A 24,735-nucleotide genomic window follows, 5' to 3' on the forward strand; every position below is an offset into this window, starting at 1 on the left:
ATAGGAGGATCAAAAAAATTTCTTAAGTAGTAATTTTGTTGTAGCCTGTCCCACTTCATGGAGCAATTCTTTGAAGACAATTCAGTCTGGAAACTGTACTTAATTTTTTTAGTAATTTCCTTCTCTGGCAAGAGAAGATGGCAAATGTGGTTAACTGATCTGGGAGTGGGTAACAAAAGGCAACGCAGATCCATAGCCGCCCTTCCACTCGTGAGCCTCGTAAAGCTGCGTAGTACTCAGCTCCTGTTGGAATTCGTACTAGCTCAGGGCAATATGATCTTCTTCTCAGAGGGCTGTATTAGGCAAATTCAGTCACTAAATAGAAGCTCTGTTTATTGCAATACCATGAGTAAAGCAGCTTCTTAGCAGCCTGCTGTGGCCCCTGCTGCTGCAGCAGAAACAGGCACGGTGCAGAGCGCACTGCAGCGATGGGCAGTAGTGTGCAGGGCATGCTAAAAGGCAGAGCAGAGGCACATGTGGGGTGATTGCACCCGATTACTTCTGAGACTGCCTCTCCAGGCACGATGCAGACTTCTGAAGATCACTTTAATCATTGTGAATTGCACTTTAAATCTTAAGCTTTCATTCTCTCAACCTGCCAGCCAGCTGTGAAAACAGTTGACCATGTCCCTGCTCTTTTTGCCCTGTGACTTCTTGGCAAATGGCATCTTTCTGCTGCTTTTGGATACTTCGATCATTTCTTCAGTGCATCCTTTGGAAGATCTTTCTCATTTATTACCCAGCTTTGTGTGGGAGTTCTGCAACATGTTGTCTCTCAACCACCCTCTTTCTTCCCCCCTTATTCTGCTCTTCACTTTTGCATAATCTTATGTGGAAAGACAATTTAAGTATCATCTCTTTGCAGATGATTCACAGGCTTATGGTATATGTATCTCAATGAAAATGTAGTCTTGCTTCTCTGTCTTCTCCTTATGGCCTAGTTTAGATTCCCTTAGTCAAAACAGATCTCCTAGAGTTCTGTACAAACTCTCGATCTACTTTTCAAGTTAACACTGCTGTATTGCCTGTTAGGAGAGGTCTCCAATTTGGCAGTCTCTCTGATACAGACCTCTTCCTAGTAAGCATAGTAGTTAAAAAGGCAGATAGATTATTTGGGGTGAGTAGGACAAAATAGAAAAACAAACCGAAAACATGAATGCCAATCCATAAATCCAGTATGTGAAATCTATCTGTGGTATCTGTGTATTTTTGTTATCATTGTTTCGAAAAGATACTGCAGTTTGAGATAAGGGCATAAAGGCTGATGAGGTACATGGAAGGAGTTTTGTCAGAGGAAGAGTTAAAGTAAAATACTTCCTCTTGGAAAAGAGATGAATGAGCGAGGCCTCAAAAAGGTAGTTGGGGAACCAGTATTCATTAACTTTAGTATTATGACAACAAGGAAATATTCTGTGTAATTCTCAGGAAGCAGTTCTAAAACATTTAACAGAAGTTGTACTTTCTTGTTTGTTTGGGTTTTTTTTTCATGGTTTTTCTGTGTGCCTCCCTTCCATCCTACCATGTAGCATGCAATTGAATTGAATTCCTTGCCAAAGGATGTTTTAGAGATCAAAATATGAACAGGCTCAAAAATGCATCAGGCATTATTACTCTGTTACATCTCTGAGGAGCTGTTAAGTGTGATGGTGATGATGCAACTGAACTTCAGGAAGTTTTTACACAGCTGACTGCTGTGTGCTGACATGGAATACCATGGAAAGGGATGCTATTTCTCTGCTATATTGGTTTTTTTACTGACCTAGTGTAACTGTTTTGTTCTCCTCTGAAGTTCTTTGCATTCAGACTGCATCAAAGTCTTGCAGGCTTTTTCTGCCTAACATCCCCACTGTATGCTTTCCTGCCTACTCTTCAGTTAAATGCTCATCCTCACTACCATTGAGAATTATTTTTTCTCCACTCCTATCTATCCAGAATCGTCTTACAGAGATCATTTCTGGAATGACAGACTATAACACTGACCATGTCTTTTTATATCCACCCTGACATTTCTTTTCTGGTGCATGAAGTATTAGTCTCTTGCCCTAAGTTTCAAGTCTGTCTTCACCCAGCTGTATCATACTGTTTCTCTTTGTCAAGGTATTCCTTCAAGTTGTAACACTAGCTCTGTTGCCCATTTACTATTTTGAAAGCACACATTTGTTTAATACCTTATGCTTGGACGAGGATTCCTTTGTAACACTGCCTTTTGGATTCATCTCTCTTCCCAAGCTGTTCCTTACCTGAAATGCCTACAAAGGCATCAAGCTACTTCTAACTAGATATCACTTCTTGTGATGCTAGCTGCTGTCTTACTGCTTCTAAATATTTTCCTATCTCTTGTTTGATACTTGCTTTCTAGGATTTTCGGGGCTCAGGGCAGGGGTTTTGTCCTGTGGTACTTGGTTACATAGTGGATATGTTGGTGTTACTGTTACTGCTATCAATAGCAATATTTTATCAGTGTGCTCGGATGATCTGTGATGCTGAGTTCCTGTCAGAGGAAGTGATATCTTTTAAATGTGTTAAGGTGTGAAAGGCTTCTATGAAATTCAGAGGAGATGGAACAAACTAATGGCAGACTAATCCACTGAATGTTCCGAAATACATATTTGTTTGAGGAAATGCCTGCACTGAAAATGATTGAATGGTGACTTTGGGTGTGTATTATACATGCTATCACTTACGTTGTTCCTTTCAGCTACTTTTGAGGATTGTTGGAGATGGGGTACAGGAAACCCTGGTCTGACCCAATACTCCTGTTCTTGCAATGTTATGTAGAATGTTTCTGGAAGCTGTAGCAAGTCTCCTTGGTGATTCTGTCGCTTAGAAAATTGTTGAAGAAAATGGTCTCAGTTAAATAGTTTTGGTTACTCTCATTTTCAGTGCATTTCATGAATGGATATGAGATATATCACAGCTTAATTACCCTGCTTTATAATGTGTTGTTATCTCGCATTGATATGATTAAGGAAGACCTTATTTGGACTGTATGGACAAGGCATCATACCATACAATGCCTAGGAAAGAAAGAGTACCTGCTTTGAAAAGTTCATCATTTTAATTGCTGTCTATTCTTCATTTGTTGGAAAGGGTTTTCTCTAACACAGTTAATTTTACACTCCTATTTGAAGTTTTATTTTTCTATGATCAAGCAAAGTGCATATTAAACAGATGGAATTTAGCAAAATTAAATGCTTGGATATGATTTTTGCTTGGTGAAACCCCAACGGCATAAAATTAATTGCGGTGCTCACTTGAACATTGCAATGAACATGTGTGAACTTCAGTGTGTAATATACTTTTAGACCAGGATGTAGGTTATTTATTTTATACATGATAAAAGTAAGCATAATCAACTACTAGTGATATGGTCATTAGTTTAAAGGACATGCAATCAAAATATGCATGGATAACTTTTGTCAAAGGTATGCAATATTGGACCCATATAATTTCTGTATGTCATTTTTTGAGGAAGAACTGATTTGTAATAACTGTTTCCATAAGTATTTAAGTTTGCATGTTAGCAGAGATAAGTTATCAGGTATGTTAGTTTAACTAATTGTATGCTTAAGTATTTGAAGTATTTGAAGTCATGTATTTCAGTTGTATCAATGTAGACTTGGCACTACTAGAAAGGCTTCAGATTTATCTAGGTAGCTGCAGGTGTACAATTTGCTCTTCCTTGAGTTCTAGCTTGAAATAATTCCTCTTATGTTGATTTGTTCAAGGAAAGGGAGGTGAAAGACAAACTGTGGAATGTTGTTCATCAGGAGGTATCCATAACTAATTGTATAGTAGTATTCTGATTACCAGGTCTTTAATCAAGAGGAGAGATTTGGAGAGTTCCAGGATGGGGAATTGAAAGTTGGGTGGCCACATTTCCTGTCACCTTGAGAGGGAAAATGGAAAATGTATTCTAGAAAAATGATTGTGTAGACTTTTTGTGGAAGATAAATACAGCTCAGAAGCCTACAGGAATGTGTTGGAAAGAGGAAACAGTTTGATTTCTTTTCAGGTTAGAACATCTATCACCAGTCTTGACCAGGGCCTGATTTTACTGTATGATGCCATGAGAGGCTTAGACTATGACCTGCTTCAAATCACAAAACAGCTGAGGTTGGCAGGAACCTCTGGAGGTCATCTAGTCCAACTCCCACTGCTGAAGCAGGGTCATCTGAATCAGGTGTCCAGGCCTGTGTCAAATTAGATTTTGAATATCTCCATGGACGAAGATTCTACCACTTGTAAAATCAACTGACCAACTTGTAGTGTTTGACCACCTCATGGCAGAAGAGGTTTTCTTAATATTCAGTTGGAGTTGCCTGTATTCTGTCTTCATTCCTTGTCCTAAAACTGTACACATTTGCAAAGGGTCTGGCTCCATCTTCTTTGTAGCATTCCACTAGACAGCTGTAGACAGAAATGTCTTCATTTCACCTCCTGTGCTTATGGATGAACAAAGCCTGTTCCCTCAGCCTCTTGTAGTACATTGTGTAGTGCAGTCCTCTTTGTGTTTTTGTGACTTTCTGCAGTGGCTTGCTCCAATGTGTCCTGGTATTTCTTGTCCTGGAGAGCCCAAAATTTGACTGGGTACTCCTGGTGCAATGTCACAGGTGTTGGAAGGAGAGAGGCACCTACTGCATACATTCCAGTTACTACAGCTCAGTGTGCCACTGGCCTTCTTTGCTGCAAGGCTGCACACTAATGAGGCCCAGCACGGTCCTGAGATGTGATGTTTTGTGTGGAGTAGACCAGCTCTGAAATTTTAGAGCTGTCCCATAGGAAACATGGATTTTTTGTATGTTAGTGCAGTACAATATAATGCAAACTTTGCAACAATAATGTTAAGGATGGGTCATAACAGCAGTAATTTTGAGTGGCTGAACAGACCCTGATTGAAAGATACACCACAGAAGATGGTCAGTCTTCAAGTATGATGAAGTTTGTTATTTGTGATATTAAATACTGTGTAATTGAGTATATTGTGTTTAAGGGATAGAAATTCACCTGCAATGAAACAGTGGGAGTCTTGAAAAGAAAGATTAAATCAGAGTATTTTAAAATGTTGGGGATCATAATAGATAAGATTATAATAGAGATCATAATAGATAGATCATAAAATTGTGGCTGTAGCACAATCCATAGGTAATGATTGTAATTTATTTTCTAGAGGGAAAAATCACGGGAAGGTACTAATCAGAAGTCTTTTTTTAATATCCAAAATGATGCAAAACTGTTCTGGGAACTGTGGAATTTAGTTTGTTCCTCGACTATTTAACATTGTGAACAGGATTAATCATGAATGGAAGCATGCTACATTCTTTAGCATCAATGGTTCATGCTGAATTCAATGTCTGCATATTTTTTTAATTGCTTATAAGCTGTGCCTTGGGCATCAAGAGGGCTTCTGCCACTTGGGATTTTTTCATGGTTACTCCAAGTATATTGCTAAGTATTCTGGAAGAAACCAAGGAACTCAGTTCTATATTGCACGTGATAGATAATTTGAAATGAGTGAGAATTTTTCAGAGGTCCAGTGACACTGAATTTTTGAAAACAAGTCCACTGGAAATGGAAATTTAACAGGAAGAAAATGGGAAGAAAAGTTTTTTTCTGCATAAGAAATGGGTGCATTTGAAAATTACAAATACATTTTAAAATGTGAAAGTTGAAGCTAGTGACATTTGGTTAGCTCTGTCTGATGTGTTTCTAAGAGATATGAGGTGCTTCAGGAATGGAAAAAGCAGAATTAAATATTAAAATTTCCTTTTGTTGTGCAGAAATGTTTTGCATCAAGTTGGTCATATAGAAATGCACAAAATAAAGTCAAGTAGGTAGATAATTATTAACAATTGCACTGGACATTCAAAAAAACCTTCTCTGATCATTCAGCACTTCAAAGCCTGATTTTTTAACCACTGTTACATGTCACATTGATGACTATTATTTCCTGAAAACAGAATTATTACAGGAAAGGAGTTCTTGTTTTGTGGGAGCATCAAGCTGCTGGAGGAATGGCTACTGTTCAAATGGGCAGCACACAGACTTAATTTTTATTTTTTTTTTTTTTTTTAGGGGGAGCATTTTGTTCTTGAAGTGAATCATAAAGGATTACACTGGGAGATGCAAGACCACTACCCATATAATTAGTTGCTGTTTTACTCTGCAGTCAGATGATTTCACTATTTGGCATAAAACGTGTTCAAAGGCTTGCATGTCTGGTGCTTGCTTCTGTCCTTACATTTGAAGCACTGTGCTTGCTTGTGGGAGGGCAGAGGGCTGAAAATTAAAAAAGAAATTCTCTGGGAAAGCTGACCTTGGTAAATAAGAAATATCTTCATGTTCACTAAGGGAACTGAGCTTCACTTGTGAAATAGAGGGTCCCAGATGGAATCTCTTAGGTGAAAAGTTCTAAGTAAAAGTATTGTGGAGTCTTATATAGTTGAAGAGAGCTGCACAGCTTTTACTAGAAGGATCAGATGAGAAAGGGTCCTTTGATCAGGAGGGAGAAAGGAATGTTAGTTGGTGGGGGCAGCATTTTTCTGGAAATATGTTTAGCTTCCATTTGGAATTATTTGGGGTTGTATGTGGTGTGGACATTTCCTTCTCCTTCTCTTAGTCCCATGGGCCAAAATGTCCCAGGTGTCACGATGAAGGTGTAGCTGGCTGTGCAGTGAGAGTACACCTGTGTCACGGGTCCAAGCCCAGAAGCAGTCTGCCCATCCTCTTGTGATAAGATGGGGCTCTCCCTTCTCTTAAAGAACCCAGGACATGGGCAAGGATGACGCCGTTTGTCCATTGAATAGTTTGGTGAACTGGGTTCTGTCCGAATACTCTCTTTTTGTGAAGGTAAAGGCAGGAGGCAAGATCATATTTGCAACGCTTTATCACAAAAGTATTAATTTGTAGAAAGAGTGGAAACAAGGACTTGTAAAGCTCAGTGTGTTTGTCTGTCAGAGCAGTGGGATGGCAGAAGGTGGGGAAGGCTGCCCAGGCATTATTCCTCGAGGCAGCAGAGCAGGACAGAGTGCAGAGTGCACGCCTTGAACACGCACCGCTGTCCGGCAGCTGGTGCTTTAAGGTCCACTCTTTCACTTTGAAATGTAAAATACACTGTAATCAAAGTCTGAAATAAGCACCTTTAAAAAGAAAAGTAAATTGGTATGCTTTCTTGCTTTTTACGACTTCATGCTTTATGTGTTTTCCATGACTTTTAAATTAGAGGGTGAAGCCTGAACTCTCTTATAGGCGGACATTACAGGCCCAGCTCCTTGTTGGTAAACAGGTGTCATTGTGGTATGCAACATTCAACTACTTTTATTTAATTTGTAAAATTATTTCACAACAGGGTGAACTAAAATGATGATTCACCTCTGTAGATACCTAATCTAGACAGCTATTTTTAACTGATTTCCTTAGTTGAGCACTGGTGATGGCTTGTTAAACTGAGGCCCAATAGAAAAGGTACTGAAAAAAATTCTTGGTATGGATTTAGAGAACTGTGAAGATGCTTTATAAGATTTAAAAGATGTGGAAGTTACCAAGGTGCTGAAAACTTTGTGCAAGAAACAATAGGCCCATCATTAAAATGGCACTACATAAACTGATTCATAAAGTGCTAATAGGATGTTTAAAAGTGTGCCTTGTAATAATACCCGAGATATACCTCTCTTAATGAGATGGTTTTAAGATCACATATTGATGGACATGTTTTTAGGAGTGATTGTTATTGCATCAAACTTGAAATTTCTTTCCCCCTGAGGGCACATAAAAACTTTTTCCAGCAAACTCCTTATTCTTTTAAAGTAATGGATTCCAACAGATAAAATTTGAGTATTTAGTCAAAAGAAAACATCTTTTTTGCATAAGGCCAGCAGCATTAAGATCACAGAATTTTGAGGTTTTATCTCTTTGGTCAGATTCACTAAAAATGTAGTTGTCAATATACATTTCTCTACATCAGATTTTTTAAGATCATGTAATCAGCTGCTTTGCTGACACAGTATTTATTTGATTTGTTATCGAGCTGTGGATTTATTTATTTTTCCATAGAGATTGCAAAACAACTAATCAAAATAACATAGAGCTAACTTTTCATAAAATATTACCACTTCTGTAAAACTGAGCTAGAAATATAATGATAAAAAGAAACTATGATCACTCTTGATCACAAATAAATTATTAAAAATAATTCACTGGCTGCCTTTTTACAATTAAAGGTGGTGAAATTTATGAAGCAGACTTAAGTTCTACATTTTAAAAAATATGGGTGTAATATAGGTAAACAAATCCTGTCAATTGTTTTGTGCTTACCACGAAGCTTTTATTTTCCCAAGTAACTTGCCTGTCAGACACATGTTTTCACTTACTCAACTTTTCTGGTTGAGGCTAAATTAAGCAGATAAATAAGTATGTATATTTTATACATACAAAATATAGATCTATAAATGCACTTCTTGTGTAAGAGATCGAGGTATTAACAAGGGCAAAGGAAAGGAGCAGTGGTGGTAAGATCATCACAAATAATTCCCTTCCCAGGAAGCAGAAAGTTTCTCTGAGAGGCTGTGATGCTGTGAGCAGGGAAGTGGCGAGTGGCAGAGCAACCAAAGTTGTTGGTGTTTGCATTTTTCTTACTGGAATGGTGTTCATTACTGCTCTAGTGATGAATTTACTCCTGCACAATGTAAAATAATTTGGCAGATGTATCTTATTTAGGTAAATGAATATAAATCAGCCCTACACTTTTTTTGGGAACTTAGCTGTGCAGCAGAAACATACTAAAGGTTTTTAAATCTTTCAGTGGAAAATATTTACAGATTAGAAGAAAAAACTTCAGGATGTCTGCTGATGGACAACATTTTGCCTGTGCAGAAGTAAAGAGATTGTTTCAATTAACTATGTTATCTGAACTGATTAAGAGTGGAAATAATTAAATAGGTTAAAGAGAAAAAAGAGGTTAATATTGTAAGAATTATTCTAGAAATTGAAATTAACTCCTAATTTATAATCTGCAACAGTACCTAAAAAAATCTAATGACAGTTCTTATATAAATAAGGTCAAATACATTGTCAGAGGAATTTATATACATTCACAAAAATAGTTGGAGTAGGAAGGCCAACTTATCAGATATACTGAGAATTCTTAGAAACTAAGGGGTTTGAATGAAAATCTGGGTGACTTTTAACTAATCTTGCACATAGATCAAAATCCAAGCCTATCTAGAGAGATTTGATTTGATCCACTGATATTAAAATGTTGAAGAGAGAGGCAGTATCTAATGTTCTTCCATTTAAAGTGGATTTAGTAGCAACAACAATGTCAAAATGATTGAAATTTGCATTTTCCAGGCTTTAGGATCATACTGGGAATATCAGTGTGGATTAGTTGCGAGCTCTTTTTCCTCTAATAGAAAGTAGTCAGAAAAAAAAGGTATAAACTGTGAGTAATTTTTTGCCATTACTTGTATCTGGACAATTCCACTGATGTTAATGAAGCTGTAGAGTGTAATTGAAAAGAGAAATTGGCCCTTTGCTCTTGAAATTTAATATATATGCTGAAAATGTTTTTGAGGAAAAATAAATGAGTTCTACCAATAATTCAAGTAAAAGATGGGATTTTCTTAGCTTTAGGTTAAAATCTTGATGGGGTAAACTCTTTTTTGCCTCAAAGTTTTGTGATTATTTGATTAATACGTTGTTGTTGATTTTTGCTTTATCAGTGAGATGCCCCCAAGAAGAAATGAAATTGAAAAAAATTGATTAATTGTTGCTTATAATTAAACACATAGAAATTAAAAAAGAATAGTATTGATATTTTATTTTATTTTAATGCAGGACTCCTTGGAGACAAGATTAATTGAAAGGAGGAAGAGAAGCAAGCCCTTAAGGCTGGATAATGTATTGCTTTCAATTTCACTTGCTAGTATAAACAAAGCAGATGCTGAAGTTGCCCAAGAAATTGAAACTTGGGTTTGCAGATTTGTTTAAGTGAAATTTTTCCGTTAAGTCCTAGTAAATTAAAATTTCTAGATTTAGAGAAAGACTACTTTAAAGAAAAAAAAGCCCCAATGTTCTCTATTGAACAATTATTTGAAATTGCAGGATAATATTTTCAAAACAGTCCAAGTGGTTCAGAATCGTAAATTTCACTCTCAGGTACTTAAGGGTCTGTTTAGAAAACTGTGACTTTGGTTTTCCAATCACTACTGTTTTTTTAAATTTTTGCCCACTAGCAATAAAATGCCATTTGGATTGTGATTTTCATAGAAGAACATGTCAGTATCACAGAACCTCATACAGTTTTCAGTAGAAGCTGGACTGGGTTCCTTCTTTCTGCCAGAGAGAAATGCTTTTAAAAAGAAATGCGTAAATTCTTTGAAGATGTGAAAACCTGATACCAAGCAGTAGACAGTGAAGGGTGTTAGGAATTCACATTTAAAGCCTAATAAAAATATATGAAATATGTGGATACTTCAGGCTGAATTTTAAAACCAATTCTGTATTGTCATGTGTTTTTAGGTGATATAACTTTCAAAACGCACTGGTGATCTTCTAAGTCTATGCTAATGCAGCGAGAATGGTGATACATGTTCTCTTCTTGTTGTAGATCTTTGGCCCAGCCTTTCAAAACCTTGCATTTCTACTTTAGATTTAATAGCTAAGTACAGGGATCTTACCCAATTAAAGATTTTCAGAATCACTCATATATTTAATGAAAGCATTCTCATTGCCAACATAGGGTATGCCAGAACATCAAGTTATCCAAAGAGCATCCATTTAAGATTTATTTAAAATTAAAATAAGCAAAACGAGACAAAATATGAAACAGATACCGTGCTACAAAATGTAGGAAAGAAAGAGCCCTGGGATACAACTTTGTGTTAAATATTTTTCTTAATTTAGGGAATTTGTATTCTTCTGTTTCTCTCGTAATGGCGATCTGTTCTATCCTTACCATTCAGAAGCAAGCAGGCAGAAAGTTTTATTTTAGATTTTTTTTGTGTCCCCATCTAGCCTTTTCTTTCTATTATTTTAAGTGCAATGGCACAAGTTTATTTCTGCTTGTGGCCAGGGAAGTTGCTAAATGCCTCCTCAGAAAGCTGGCTGTCCTCCGAGCCAATGGAGACGTTCTGTTCTGCCAGCTCCGAGGGTCAGGGAATCGCTCTGCTGGCAGGAGCACCTGGCATTTGTCATGGAGGACATTCCCCTGTTGTGTTCAGGCCATGCCATGACTGCCTTAAATACTTCAGATTAAAAAAAGGGAGGAAGAATCCCTGACAAGGAGTGTAGTATAAAGCAGGTATAGCTTTGGGAAGCTCTACCAAAGATTACTGAAGAGGTGGCTTTTCTTCTCTTGTGATAGGGGTACAATGATTGCATATTTCTAAATTCTTTTTTGAATTTTACTTTGTGATGTGCCTTGGAGCATCGTTGCTGACCAATTCAGCCCTGTTTCAAAGCTCACAAAAGTCAATTAATGGAAAGACTCTTACTGAATTCAAGTGATTTTGAATCATTCTCTTAGTATAACTTTTATTAAAACTCTGCTTGGTAGTTTTAATGTATCTAATATTATTAACTAGGCTTACAGAATAATAAAATTAATGTATTTTACTTTGTTTTTTGTCTGGCAAATGATCATAGTATTCACTATGCTTACTAGATAGTGCCTGTGAAATGACTCATTACTTCTCAGAAATTGAGAGTTATTCCTGAAGTTTAGGGCAGCAAGATACTTTTCACATTATAAGCATAAGAAAAACTGTAAAAAAAGTGAACTATTGGATAGGCTAGAAAGTATCTTTGTAGGAATACTCAAAACATAATTTGTCCAGGTTATATGTTGCACTTCATTTTCAGAAGTCACAACTTTACTTAGATTTTGAAAAAATTTTGAGAAGTTATTAACTCACATTCACTTAAGAGTTTGATTTTTAAAAAAAAGAAAAGTGGGTTTTTTTCATGAGGAGAGAAAATCGAATTGTTCTAATTCTTAAGTATCCAGCTTAGTTATTATTTTTGGTCTATCCCATAATATCCCATAATATCACCATTAATTTTTGTGAATTTCTCAACAGGTGTCCAGCATACTTCACAGGTTTAAATACCTCTTTCAGTGCTGTATCTTGGGCTCACAGTCCCCTGTCAGTAAATTTTTCCCTATTTCTGTGAAGTGCAAAGGCACACATTGCCATGGGCACTATGCACACAGCTAGAGAAGATTTTAATTATGAATCTCTTAGCAGTGAGGGTACATCAGGAATTATTGCTCAGCCATTACTCTCTCTGTCCCTTCATCATTTCTTTTGATTTGCACAAAAGATACAGGAATTCCCCAAACACCTTTATATTCATTAGGGTCACTTATATTTTAATCTCAGTGGTGGGAAAGCTTGTGCTTATTTTTCTCTTGACAACAGTACACAGAGCCAAATTTTTAGTTTGTGTTAAGTACCCTGGCTCCACTGGCTCCAGTGCTATGTTGTCAATTTACACCAGCTGAGTATCCAGCTGAGTATGTGCAGTGCAGCTAGGAAATCCCATCAAAATCCGTTCCAACTTTCCTCTTCTGCTTTTCCTATTCTTTTCTCTCTGTAGATGTTTTTATGCCTTAGATGCAAAAACATTCACTTACTGTAGGTACTAGAGCCAAAATTTTATATAATGTCTTGCTGTTAGTCTCCAAAATATGTCAATGCCAGTAAGATGTTCAGGTTCTCTTGGAAGCTTTCACTTACATTTAAAACATCCGATTTTTTTTATCACTCGGGGCCTACTGCAGGTGAAATCAGTAAGAGACCCTTCTCTGATTTCAATGACAGCAAGGTAACACTGCCATCTCTGCAATTCCAAACTGTAAGTAGATACCGGAAGTCTTTTTTATGCATTCACATTTATTAGTCTTAAAAGAAGCATCGTATTTCTATTCCTGACAATTGATAAATACTTGATATGTAGTAAAATATAGAGTGAATTTTATCAATGCATAGTATGCCTTGAACCTGTTGCTTTCCTTACTTCTTTTTCATTATTTTTGTAAACACCTATGGTGCTCTTTGAGGTATATTTTCTACCTGTATGACCTTTAGGTAGGAGCAGAGTTTTCACCAAATTCTCTTTGTCTTAGCACTGACTATTGGCAAAATAGCTACAAATCCTGGATAAGCATGTAGCATTGTTAACATGAATTATTAAAGATATTATCCTTTGATAGTGGTGTAAAATTTTGTAGTCCAGAAGACTCATACACACCCACACATACACACATGCATGCACAATTTTAATTCAACATGTTAATCACTATTTTTGGTCTCTTTGCAGTCCTATTTATATTGGAGAATCACTTTAACCCATTTATGAGGAGAACCATAAATATAATTTCCCCTTTTCTTAGGAAAAACACCAGCATTCCCTATGAGGACAAGGAGCAGGAAAGGCCAGCCAGGACATGTGTTCTGTGCTCTGTATCATCACGCCTTCAGAGCCTCAGTGATGTTACCCTGTGCTTACTTTGGTGTTTCTGTCTTCATGCATGATTGCAAGGCAGTTGGCCAAGAGTAGTTACAGGTACAGAAATAAAGTAAAGAGGTAACTGAGAACCTGGTGATTGTTTTCTTTTAGATGAAGAAGTTAAAAAAATTCCAAAAGCAAGTCACTTAGAAAATAGCTAGGCTGCAGTTATTCAAAAATGAAAAAGGTTAAAATTAGGTGTTAAATAAAAATCCTGTTATTCATAGAACTAGCAAGGCTATCCTCATCATTGTAGGATTTTGAGGAAGAAAAAGGATGTTATTTTAGTTTGTTTTGCTTCCTTTATCTTCACACATTGTAAGTCTCTGACCAGTACTGACCATTATATGCCTTTTTACTGGCAGCACACTGAAGCCAAGAACTTGACTAGCTTTTGGTACTCCTGGATTATAAATTAGTGGTAAAATATTAATAAAAAAGGATAACAGACTGATGAATGACTGGCTGTAAATTGAAGTCTGAATTCAGATAGAATGAGTTGTTCATTTTCAAGTTACAGGGAGTTAACTGGTTTGGCAGAAATTTTGCTAGGAAGTGGTTTTGGATTTTGGTTTACTTCTATGGGAGTCACAAGGAATTGGAACTGGGCGTTCCTTGAAATGCAAATTTTTGCCAGGGTTTTTTGAGCATGGCCATGGAAACCAAGGAGGCTTAGGTACTCATTGGCATTTCCCACTCTTTTCTGTGGAACTCTGCAATTAAGGGCACATCAGTCTGGAGTGGCTGATTGGAGAAACAGAGGGTTCTTTCTTAAATGGAAATATGCTTTCTCTGACTCACATCTACCCTCTGGATCTCATTCTGAGTTGTCTGGAGTGTCAAGTTTAGTTAATTGTATATTCCTGTTGAGAAGGAAAACTGAGAAAAATTGTTGATTTTGGTTTGTTGCCTTGTATTTTCAGAGGAGTGGATGGTTTTGTCTTGAACTCTAAGAAGGCCATTGTAAAAGTCAAATTGGTATCTTGAAAAATGAGTTATTGTTGACTAGCAAGATTAGGTTCAGCATAAACAAATGGTCTGAGGGGAAGATCTGACTAGTATAAACCAAATTTACATGTTAAAACCTCCCCACAAACATTGTGTAGATTTGATTGAGCTTTACCTCGGTTAAAAAAATAATGAAGAGCTGCATGCTAAATTTTCTATAATGTCATGAATTATAATACTGAATCCAGTGTTGTTAAATTGTTTTTTTTTTTTTTTTTTGTTTCTTGTCAGCTACAACAATTTCAGCAAAGCACAATCCGTGTGAAAGTATGAATAAAATTCAGGGAGTAGCATCAAGGACTTCTGAGCTCAGGAAACTGAGTTTGGCAGTGCTAATTTGTATTAAAGTTGTTGTTGCATGACAGCAGGAAAAAGATTTAATGCTTGCCACCTGAATCAAGCCATGGAACATTGGTTTCTATAACTGCCATGAATTTGAATCAAGGCCAATATCTCTAAATTTGAAATAAACTGATACTCCGTCTTGAAAGAAGATACAGGCCACTTATGTTGCAGAGGGTATTTAGAAAACGTATTTCAATTTAATTTTCAGCAGTATATATCTTTCAAATTTTTAGGCACTTTAGCGCTGGCCTTTTTGGCTTTTTCTATATTCCAGCAAGTATGTAGCCTTTCAGCCATTTGTTTGTCAATATCCAGTCTTAAACTAATACTGATTTGCACAAGACCACAGATGCTGGTTTTACTCCCACTGTTACTATGCAGCTGCTTACCTTAATCTGAAAGTCATTTTTCTTTTGTATATAACTGCATTAATGGAGAAAATCAGATTTCAAGCCAAGTAGTCACACTACAAAGCTTTAAAGCCATCAGATACAAAGCCTGTACCATGAGCCTGAGTGTAGCAGCATTGTCTTTCAACACCGTGTAGTGTGATGGTACCTCTCTTTCTAAAGGATCCCTAACTGCTTTGCAAGAAGCCGTTCAAGTTTGTAATTTCTTTGTTTCTCTTCAGAAAGCAGGCAAGAACCATGTGAAATGCTTTCCTGTGTCTGGACTGTCTTTGAATCTCTGGAAATACCACACATTTACTCACTTAGAGTGTTTATCATTGTAACAAGAATAATTTGAATGTTTAACTGGTACCTGGGAGTAGTGAAACAAATCCCTCCATTCCTTAATGTAAATTAAATTTTGAACTTCTTACCGGGGCTTAGTGCACAAGACTGTGTGACGTTTTAGGACTGGGAGTGTTAGGACTAAGTAGCAACACTTGAACCCAGCTGCTTGCTTTCTACACATGCCCTCTTACAAGTAGTTTCTGTTTTTCACTGAGTACAGAAGATGCTGGTAATTGATCCATTACATGTGAATAACTTAATCCACCATTGTAATTTAGCTATCTGGATTGAAATACAGCAGCTGTTTCATAGCATGTAAGAGCAATACACAAAAATCTTGTGATGGAAGGGGAAAAAGGTACTGTTTGCATATGGAAGTGCCAGGGAAACTTGTAGAGGTAGGAGGCAGCTATTCCGCTCAAATTATTTGATGTCTTTGTTGTCATATAACATACTTTCTGGGGTTGTCTTTCATGTCCCTGATGGAGCCCTGAGGATATACTCCATTTCAACCCTGTTTTTAACCTCTCTCTGTGCTCAAAGACACAGCTTCTTGGTGAGGAGGATGAGATTCTCTTCAGAGCTGAACAGTGCTGCTCCTTAATCGGCTGAAGTGGTGCTTGCACGATAACAAGAGGTACTAGTCTCACCCCAGGTTGTGCCAGCTTGGGAGGCTGGAAATTTAACCCAGATCTATGGCATGGTAATACAGAGCATTATCTTTAGGCAAGCAGGCCTAGCTACAGTCTGTAGCTGAAATTTAAAGTAATTTTAAAAATGCATTCAATTTTAAATGCCCCAAGGTTCCTATCATTTGTGAAGCTGCCTCTCTTTCAAAGCGTTATGAACGACACTGAATTTTTGCTTTTGGTGGGTATGTTATAAATATGAAGAATGATAAACTTTAGGGGTGACTAGTAGAAGAAAATGAAGAACTTGCACTGTTAAATGTTAGTCATAGTTAAGTGTCATTTAAGGGGCTACGTAGCAGGAAGGTTGGGGAGGACTGCTACCATTGAGTTTGTGGAACAAAATCACATAGTAATTTATGCCTTTTTTTTTTTAAGGGTGTAGGAGGTAAACTTCATTTTCAGCATTGTCTTCCCACTGATCATGGGGGCTATTCTGCAGTATTTTTCATAGATACATGTCTTTACATGCTCGTGATCATTTGTGTATAGTTCTAGTTTATTCTACTGAGTTCCAACTTAAAAGGTTATGTGGTATATCTTCCAAGAACATACAGGTACACCATATTATTGCTTAACTTTCATGGTGCTGTGTAGTCCCTTCTAGTATCGAATGTCTGTATTGCACATTAATTTAAGTTTTGAGGGGAAATAATAATTTCAAGACGACTGAATGATTAAAACACAAAACAGTCTATTTTTTTTTGTTTGGGTTGTTAATCATCCAAAGCAACGCAAAAGCAATGCTTGAGAAACATGCAGAAACACTGCCCTTTTTTGCTTTCATCTGTTCAGCCATCCTGCTTGAGGCTGAGAATCTTACATTATTTTCACATTTAGAACTCTTGATTTTGGACTGCTTCTCTTAAGTTTTTTAGCATGATTTCCTTCAAAAGCAGCCCCATTTTTTTTTCCTTCTATGTTTTAATGCTCTTTTTAGTAAGCACATGGCACAGTACTTGTGGTGGACAACAGGCTAGCACTGTGCATTCAGTGCATGATGTTTTTTAAAGCAAAAACTACTCTTAAAAAAATGTTAGCATGAAGCAGAGGATTGTCTTTCCTGCAATAATTTCATTTATTTTATAGAATTAAAGGGAAAAAGGAGTAAGTGAAGAGGTGTTTTTCTTGACTGCTAGTGCCCAAACTCAACCTGGAATCTGAAAGTCTACCTGTATTCTTTCTGGTTTATGGATCACCAGCAAAGAGGACCCTACATCTGGAACTTAGCTGCCATTTCTACTGATGCATAAGCCATGTACTCTTTTGTAGCTGTGTTGAGCCTGTAGAAGGAAAACTGAAAGTGGAAAAACATTTTTTCCCATTGAAGCAATGATGGATATTCCCAGCAATGGTAATAGGATGATACAATGCTTAAAGATATTTTTAAATATTTTTTCTTTTGAATGGGAGTAACAGTCACATCTCTTCCTGTCGCTGGAGGAGTGTATTAAAGTAATAGGTCTTACTATCCTGGGGTGTATTGGGAAGAGTGTGGCCAGAGGGTTGAGAGATGTGATCCTCTCCCGGTTGGCCTTGGTGAGGCCACATCTGGAGTGCTGTGTCCTGTCCTGGGCTCTTCGGTACAAGAAAGACAAGGAGCTACTGGAGAGTGTCCAGTGGAGGCCACAGAGATGATTTAGGGTCTGGAGCATCTGTCTCTGAGGAGAGACTGTGGGAGCTGGACCTGTTTAGTCTGGAGAAGACTGAGAGGGGATTTCATTAAGGCACAGAAATATCTCAGAGGCAGGTGCTGAGAGGATGGTGTCACTCTTCAGTGGTGCCCAGCGACAGGATGAGGAGGAGTGGTCATGAACTAAAACACAGGGGCTTCCCCCTCAACATGAGAAACAGCTTCTTTACTCTGAAGGTGGCAGAGCACTGGAGCAGGCTGCCCAGAGAGGTTGTCAAGTCTCCCTATCTGGAGACATTCAAACCCCAGCTGGACGTGTTTCTGTGTAACTTGCTCTAGGTGACCCTGCCTTGGCAGGGAGGTTGGACTAACTGATCTCCAGAGGCCCCTACCAACCCTAAGGATTTGATTTAGCTTGATTTAGTATTATAGATCTGCTTGGAGCATGTTTCCTTCATTCCACAGGAAGAAACTGGGATCCCAGTTCCAAATTACACATGAAAAGTCAAGGTTCTCCCAAGTCCTACCTCTGGCAGAATGTGTTCCAGAGATATTTCTTAAGAAAAGATAACAAAAACCAGGCTTCTCCTGTTTTAGCATTGCAGTTTTTTGACAATTATGTGGTGTTTGCCTACTTGAAACACGGTATGTTTTTGGCAGAATATATTGTAGCTGGTGTACTAATTGGTAGGTATTCAGAAAATTAAAAGGAGTTTATTATGGTTGGTAAGGTAACATCTTTATCAACTGTGTATTATTTTACTTTATATATATGTATATCTATCTATCTATCTATCTATCTATCTATCTATCTATCTATCCACATATACACACACACATATATATACACATATATACATATATACATATACATATACATATACATATACATATACATATACATATACATATACATATACATATACACATATACATATATATACACACAAACACACACACACATCACCTGTATCTCAGTTCAGTAATAATACCAAATAACATGCACAACCTAAAGTGTCTTTATTTCTAAGAAGTACACAGAAGTTTGTGTACATTGTGTGTTATTACTCGTGGTTGCAACAACAGCTGGAATTTCTCAGTTCAAACAGGCTATGTACATATATCTCTGCATTTGTAGCGTGTAACTCTGATAACACGTGACATTTTCCCTGGTTCAGTGACATCTTTGTTAAGGCTGGGTTTAACATTCTAATCAGATATTAAGAAAAGTTCTTCATCCAGAAAGGTGGTAGAACACTGGAACAAACTCCCCAGGGAAGTAGTCATAGCTCCAAGTCTGACAGAGTTCAGGAAGTGTTTAGACACCACTCAGGCCCATGGTGTGATCCTTGGGATGGTATAGTGCAAAGCCAGGAGATGACTTTGATGATCCTTGTAGGTCCCTTCCAACTCAGCATATTGTATGATTTTGAGTACACAACTATCAACTAGAACTATTCAAATTAAAAGCTTTTTAAAAGTGCTTGCAAAATGCTTTATTTTCCTTTTCTAAATAAACCTTGGTGGAATGTTCCAATAGACTAGAATATGATGACATCAAAGTTTTCTCAATTATAACTTCATAATTTATCTTGGGATCACCCAAAGTTTCCTTCCCATAAGAGAAGTTCTTTTTCCTGAATCACACTGATGACACTTTTCAGCAATTTTACCTTATTATGCCTTCCCTTTATGTTTATGCCTGTAAGACAGCCTAGGAAGTAACATCCAGCATGAAGTACAGTTTCATACAGTGAGAATTCAGAGTATTTGCAGACAGAAAAGTTATTGCCAGTACACACATTTATCCTGTTAAGTTTTTGAAGTTTCCTTTATTCTGTAGTTGATTTTTCTCTTTCATGTACCTAATTGGGAGTGATAATAAACACATTAAAATACACAGCATACCAGGCTGAATGTGAAAATGCATGTCTTTGGGGTAGATAACATTGTATTTTTGTAAGGTCCAGAACTGAGTGAGTGGTGTATTTATGTTCTACACCTTGGCCAAATAGTGGACTTGTCTGTGATGTAACCTATTTAGTTGCAGAAACTTCTCTGTGTAGCTGCCCTGCGGTGCTGAAAGAAAATTATGAATGCTGTACTGTTTAAGAGCAGAAAGGTTTGCCTGGAAGAGAGCGGTATGCCTGGGCCCCCTGCTATTGAGAAGATGCCAGTCAGAAATGAAAACGTCTTTCATGAAACTATAGCGAACTTCCCTGTGATACAGTACAATAATGCAAGGAATTTTTAGTCAAAACCTGTAAAAATGGGTATAATACCTTGAATGTCGCAAAGAAGTGTTGGCTTATAAGGGACTATTTTAAGATGTCACTGCCAAAAAATATGTGTGGTTCTAATACAGTTTTAGAAGTGACAGGATTGAGGAGTTTTAAGCCTTTACCAGCCCCCCCACCCCCGCCTTCCCCCACCTTTTGAGATCTCCAGTTTCTTTTGCCTTTTGGTTACAACTACAAAAGATGTCTTCTGAGAAAAATGCTTTCTGCATGACATCAGAATAAAGGAATGTTCCACACTATTCAGCATGCTTAAAAGTATTAGTTGACTGAAATAACATTACATTTAAAATTAATGCTAAACAGAAAGCCGGTTAAGAAAAAAACAGCAAATAACATTTCTGCAAACTTTTATCTTTAAGAAACATTGATTTATTGGACTTTTTAGAAGTGATTTCTTTAAAATAATAAAATGATGCCCTGTTTAACAGCACAGTAAAATAAACTGCTGTTTTGTTGTGTGCTGAAATGCAAGTAGCCACAGGTAAAGATTGAAAAATTTGGAATCGGAATATAAAAAGTACATAGATACAGAAAAGTTAACACATTACTCTAGATGTGAGAAAGTTGTAAGAAAGACATTTGCTCAGTGCAAAAATCCTAAGGTTTTGTCACTGTCAATTGTTAATTTCTGTTTTGTCTGACCTCAATATATTTTTTCATGTAGTGTTGATAACCAAAGTGAATTATTCTCACAACTTACGCATTTATGAAAGTGTTCCTTTTTCTTGAGCAAGAACAAATACATTATTGCTGGGACAGTAGCCTTTACATTATTCTTTGGCATGGTATAATTTTCACTGGCACTTGGGCCAGTCAAAGAAAGAACTGGAAAATTTTTAAAAACAGCAAAAACAAAAGGTGACGCTTAAGGAAGTATCTTCTAAACTAACAAAGTACACAGAATAAACTGTAAAATAAAAGTAGTGAAATTAGTTACTGTTTTGAATTAAGCATTGTTCAAGTTATAAATGTAGGGATCTCACTGTACAGAATCATGAAACTCCAAATTTAATTAATTCTTGTATTGTTAGTGAACAATTACTCATTGCAGATCAATAGATTTCTTGTCAAAAAAAGAGAAGGCTTAAGATGCACTTCAGCTTCAGTGAGAAGGGAAGTTTAAGTTCACATGATCAGATAGAAATGCTTTCATATCAAACCACTGGTGCATTGCTGTGAAAACCTACATGGATTTGTGGGACAGAATAGAGGTCCAAACATTGTCCTTGTGAGTGTGTGGTGGCAGGGATTTCACAAATGCAGATGTCAGTCATATCTTTCACTCAAGGCATGGAAGACTGGAAGCTGGGAGAGCTGCCAGTCCCCATCATCAGTGAGACTTTCTTAGCAGTGCAGCTGTGCTATGTGGGTACGGGCCATACGCTGCAGGTGTCATCTAGGTTTTAGTGCTGATTATGAGTTCCCTTAAATTTAGGTTTCCTTTTAATAAATTAAACTAACAAAAAGAGTCTGTGATCTAAGCGGAGAAATGAGAACTGTTCCCTGAAGTGGCAGCATTAGCTGAAAGGGGAGCAAGCATGGCTGTTTAAGTGGCTAGGCTGTGGGGAGGCACTTGCATTCCCTCCTGGAAGTATGCTGCCTGCTCTGGACCTTTCTCACCCAGCAATCTTTGGGTGGGAGCCCAGGTGAGCTGGGGGAGAGATGAACCGAGGTGTCCAGTAATCTGAGTATCCACAGAACTGCAGCACTGAACAGAACCAGGGAATTACCGATCTTTTTCAGAAATGCAAGTTTCCTTGTAAGTTTCCCCAGTTCTGTAAATATCTGTGTGAATAGTGTGTGGAGAGAGAGAATTGCAGGATAAGGGAGAATTGCTATAATGTTGCTAATTCTCATCTAATTATGAGTTAATGAGACACAATGTTTTACATCAAATGCCCTAGTATCCTGGCTTATGTTTTTCTCACTCAGCCAAAAACTTTATTGAGACTCTGAAAACCTGATAGGCTTAAAACCAGGAAAACTTACACCTTGGCATTTATTGTTATTATTACTATTTTATTATTCTTGCCATGCATCTCAAGAGATTTTTATTGCTCCAGTTGTCAGCCCTTCTACACTGGGTACCTATTCAAGGAATCCATGCAATGTCTCATACCAAATAAGACACCACCCCTTTCACATCTGGCAGCTTGAGAAGCATCACACAATATATGAAAAGTAAAACAGAATAAGGGAGACATAATTTTTTTGTATGGACTCTCTGCAGAAAGTCAGCTCTATACAACAGAATATTTCAGAGAAGAATTTTTGTGTGTTTTTGTTTTACTATTATCTGTAAGAGCAACAATGTTGCATTTGATAGAGTTATTTGGGGAGATACCTAGAATATACTGAGAGTAAAAAACACAAAAAAATTTATGTTATTATCTTTAACTTTGCATACTGAAAATAAATACTAAGGTAGTGAAGATAGAACCATCAGGCAGACAGCAGGTGGGCCAACCAGCAGGTGGGAAATGATACTTGCTGCACCTGTTCTGCACACTTAAAAAAAAAAAAAAAGTTAAAAAATTGGAAATTCCTGCACCACACCTACTTTTATTCTGTTATTTTATCACTGTATTTTTCTAGTTTGTCTTCAAATTTTTAGGAGGGACATCTGGAGATTTCAAACCACTTTATGCTATATAGGTTTCTATGTTTACTTGTATTCTTATATATATATTACTATGCTACCTGAACTGTAGTGTGATGCTACAGATGGTAATAAACACTTTTTTATTGTCCTGATGGACATAGTCCACTACTATCATTCCCATTTTACAGGTGGACAAAAGCAAAGTACAGGAGAGGTCAGCATCAATTCATGGCTTAACTGTAAACATAATTTATGGGTTATATCTCAATTGTGTGGAGGATGGAGTCAGTGCATAGAAATGGCTTTGGTTTCCCTTTGCTGTCTTGCAGCTCTGCTGGTTCAGTAACCCTGTAGTTCACTGAAGAATTTGCTGTCTGGTCTAATTTTAGTCAGATTTGAAACAGCTGTAGGGTTCAGAAAGTACATCATATATCAGTGTGGCAAAGGAGGCGGCTAAGCCGGTGCCTGTGCCTATTTTTCTTGCGCAACAAGCAGTGGAGAAGACAACACCACAGGAGTGCTAGGTTAGCTGTGTGTTGTAGCAGGATCTGCTGTTAACTGCTCAGAGCAACTTACCCAGCTGAGTCATTATTAGGGCCATTGTATGTGGAGACCCTGCAGTAAAACAGGTGGATGCTACAGGTGGGTTTGGCTCTAACCTGCTGGCTCCCAGAGCTGACTGTGAGCTATTGGGGGGATGTTTCTAGAGAGATGGCTGATCTAGAAAATGCTTGCAGGAATAGGGTGTTTGGTGTTCTTGGCTTCCACTCCTCAATATGCTATGACCTGTTCCATATAAGTATAGGTAGGTAACCTTGCTTTATTTCTCTCTGTTTCCTCCTTGGTGGAATTTTCCCTTATTGCGTAACATTGATGCTGCAAGCATTAGTGGTAAAAATCATCAGTTTGGCTATCTGAATTCACAGAAAAACACAGTGGTGGTCTTTGTCTTGTTCTGCTGTGATTTCTTCCTCAGAAGTCCTCTGATATCAAATATATCACATGCAGAAATTTTTAATTTGATATTAGAATCAAAGTGTATGGAGTAAAAAGTCTTGAATAAATTAGGAGGACTGAGACTTTACTGTCTGTTTTGTTTTCTTGTCATTGTGATTCTTGAGAAAACTGTATTTCTGTCTTCAGAGGGTGGATCATATTCAGAAATCAAATAACACCTCTTGGAAAGCTAAGCATTTGTGATACTTGATAAAAATTATGTTTGAGAGGAGGAATTTAGTGTTTTGAAGGGCTAGTTTTGCAAGATGCAGTCTGTGCTTACGGTGTGAGGAGTTAAATTACTGATGAAAGCTTCATAAAAGGAAGCCCTGTGACTAGTGACAAGAATAGTAGGACTGTAGTAGGCTTATATTCAGTAGGAATTATTTTACTTCTGTAGTGACTAATTAATGCATTTTTTCATTGGCCACCAATGATTGAGGATTTCACAATTTTATAATTAAAATAAAAATAATAAAATAAATAAAATAAAACAAATAAAAATAATAAAATAAAAAAATAAAACAAAATTTACCATTACTCAGAATCCTGTTTATCAATAGGATCATAGATCTTTATAAGTATTATAGGTGATAGTTTTCTGGTTCATGCTTGCCTCATTCTGAAAGATGTGAAGAATTGCTGAAGAACTGACTAAAGATAGCAAACAGATTCTTGTCTGAAAATTGTGATATTCTCACGCAGGAACACCAACTTAGGGCAGTACAGAAACCTTCAGTTTAGCAATAAACTACAACTGGCTTGAAATGAGAATTATAGATAGCTCAATTGAGTAGATAAACTAGGTACCGTACCTCTTTAAATGAGAGCTCCCACAGTTATTCTTCCAAACATGTGAAGTACATTTTACATAGCTGTTCAATCAGTGCTTGCATTTTGGTGGGAGACTCCATTC

The 24,735-nt window shown here is 37.2% G+C and overlaps 1 protein-coding gene across 2 annotated transcripts in view; it reads left to right on the forward strand.

Moving 5' to 3' along the window:
• NPAS3 (neuronal PAS domain protein 3) overlaps positions 1-24,735 on the forward strand; it is a 591,199-nt gene that overhangs the window by 11,808 nt on the left and 554,656 nt on the right. Inside the window, exon 1 of one of the 2 annotated variants that reach the window (XM_088057761.1) lies at positions 23,495-23,628. The exons of the other annotated variant lie outside the window; for it this stretch is intronic. The gene's annotated coding sequence lies outside the window, so the exon portion shown is untranslated. Of the gene's footprint in view, positions 1-23,494; positions 23,629-24,735 lie in introns of those variants that run through there. 2 annotated transcript variants of the gene reach the window in all.

Source organism: Pseudopodoces humilis, chromosome 7, assembly GCF_049639895.1.
Source record: "Pseudopodoces humilis isolate 2021_Gansu_Grassland_sample_001 chromosome 7, ASM4963989v1, whole genome shotgun sequence".
In the NCBI taxonomy this organism is placed as follows: domain Eukaryota; kingdom Metazoa; phylum Chordata; class Aves; order Passeriformes; family Paridae; genus Pseudopodoces; species Pseudopodoces humilis.